Source organism: Ipomoea triloba, chromosome 12, assembly GCF_003576645.1.
Source record: "Ipomoea triloba cultivar NCNSP0323 chromosome 12, ASM357664v1".
Lineage (NCBI taxonomy): Eukaryota > Viridiplantae > Streptophyta > Magnoliopsida > Solanales > Convolvulaceae > Ipomoea > Ipomoea triloba.
The window spans coordinates 16,837,733-16,840,462 of record NC_044927.1 but is presented as its reverse complement, the minus strand read 5'-3'; positions in this window follow the sequence as shown (position 1 = coordinate 16,840,462).

The window sequence follows — 2,730 nt, the reverse complement described above, 5'->3', positions numbered from 1 at the left end:
TTCTCCAAACTTTATTCATGCTTCCTGACCGTCATTCAGCCTTTTGGAGAAATGTCAGTTTATCGAGACCAAGATTGATGTCTCGATTGTTTGATGTCTTGATCCCCATGTATCGAGAGATCTATCTCTCGAACTCTGCTTATGTCTCGAACTGGGTTGTTGTATCGAGAGATCCTATCTCTCGGACTCTGCTTATGTCTCGAGACTTAGTTGATGTCTCACAGACCCTTATTCCTCCAGTGTTGTCCCGTGCCTTCTTCTGATCTATCTATAAGATTACAACACGAGACTTTCTAAGATGTTCACACAAGTTTACCTTAAGCTTAAATATTTTCCGAGTTGAGCTCAAGTTACCCGGTTGTATTTTCGCTCTTAGTTTACTTGTCGAACTTACATATAATTTCTATCTTTCGAGACTTAGGGGATTATAGGTTACATTTGGTATCATCAAAACCTATTACAATATGTTCCTAACAATTTCCCCCCTTTTTGATGATGCCAACACTATACTTACTTATATGGCTGATTTGTAAGAAAATTAGCTTGATTTTATTTTCAGCGCATATGGTAAGTTTGACATGAAAACTAATCTGCTAAGACATGAATAACAAGTACACGCAACACCCCCAGCAAAAGATATATATATTAACATAAAGGGAATGTTTTACATACAATAGCAGAAAAGTTAAAATTGAAGAGGACAAAAAAGACCAAGAACAACAGAGATGATCAAGAATGAGTTATGGACTACGAGAGCTTACTTCTTGTTTGCTAGAATCTTCTTGTTGATTGCTTCTCGTGTCTTGATGGGGTCTTTTGTGTCTACCAAACTCAGATAGTCATCTGTGACATAGAAGAATAGGTAGTTCCTGAAAGCCTCCCCAACAAACTCACCTTCAATTACTTCATTCTTCCACCAGTAGATACATTCTTCTGGAGACATGTTGCTGTGAAGAGACATTCCAACGTACTTCAGAAGATTGAAGATCTGATGAACGAGATTTTGCTCGGTGTCTTCTCTATTCCCGAACCTGAAGGTGATCAACTTTTGTTCATCTCTTCTTTCTTTCTCTGTTTGTTGTTCTTGCCTTTTCCTTTTCCTTTCTCTGTCTTCTTCTCTTCTCTTCTCTAACTCTTTTGTGCGCTGAACCCTTAGATCCTCCTTCCTTTTCGCTTCCTCCACTGCCTTGCTCATTGTCTTTGGAACTTTTGGAAGAGGTCCAGCTGGTTCACTTGCTGCCCTTTTCTTGCTAGTTGATGTCCTTCCCTGAGTATTTTCCCCCTTGGTGGCATCATCTGCGCGGGAAAGGAGGGTGGACATACCTTCGAAGAGTGCTTGAAGCTGGGCAGGCACTTGGTTCGACAGATCATCAAGTAGGACTTTGATTATGTCCTGTCGAAGTTCACTAGAGTTTTAGTAGGCTCTAAGCTCTGCTCGTAACTCAGCTAATTCAGCTCTCGCACCTTCAGCCTCTGCTCGAGCTACAACAGCCTCATTTGCAGCTCTCCGTGCTGCATCCTCAGCCCATACTGCCTGTTCGAGAAGTTCTTCATGACTGGCTTGAGATTCACTTGTGCCAGCCGCAGGTATTGCAGCGTTTCGAACAATGGTCAGTACGCGCTCAAGTTGAGCCATCTTCTGAGATTGATCAGCCATGAATTGACGCACCTCGCCAATGAAAGCTTGCTTGGCCTGTTGATCATAGTCAGAAGTAGAAGGAGAAGTAGAAGTACCTTTTATCAGAGGGGACTTGGGTGCTTCCAGATTTCCACCCATGAATTGCATTTGCGAGTCCACCTCTCGATTTAGTTCCTGAGGACCAGCAGGGACACTGGGTTCAGAGCGCGAAGGTAGCTCCATGTCAGGCGCTTCCCGGTTTCCATCCAATAGAAGTTCCCCCTCAGCGTCACCTCTCGAACCAGTGCTGGGAACTTGGTCATCTGCTGGTGGGGTTGGAGACGAAGTGTCGACAGGTGCTTCCCTGTTTCCACCTTCGATGGTCGCATCGTCCTCCTCAGTACCTCTCGAACCAGCAGGACTTGGGACATTCTGCTCTCGTTGCTAATCAGATCGCACCTCAGCTTGCTCAGGCGAGTCAGGAGTCACTATTGTTTTAGGAGCAGCTGGTGCACTCCACCTTTCTCTTTCAACCATCCTAGCTACAAAGGTTGATGCTGTGTCATCTAGTAGTAGGAATGGTGAAGGCAGTTCCATATCGATGGGAAAGCCTGGGAGTTGGAGCAACGGTATGTCACGCTCTCGAACTGTCTGTGCTTCATCGGTGTCATTCGAGGGTGTGGACTCAGGTGGTGGCAAAAGAAGAACAGTGTTAGGGGCCACCTCAAGTGCTTCAGAGGTCTCGGATTCACCTCTCGAAGAAGCTACCTGATCGTCCAGAGCGGAGTCATTTACTTGGGACAGGGGGATTGCTGCCGTTGGAATTGGAGTTTCAGTATCATCTCGAGCAACCCCAGAGGTCTCTCCTAGACCTCTCGTGTGGTCTACAGTCTGTCCCAAGGATATAGCAGTGGCGAGCCTGATATCTTCTCGAAATTGGGCATCAAGTTCTGGATCTTCCTCAGGCTCAACCTCTGTTTCATCAGCAGCTATGCCCTTCCCTTTATCAGTTCTCCCAAGATTTCTCTTGGTTGCATTCATTTCATGGGCAAGGTCAAAAAGTTCATGAGCTGGGATTTCAGATATTCCCAACCACTGGAATGGGTGAAATG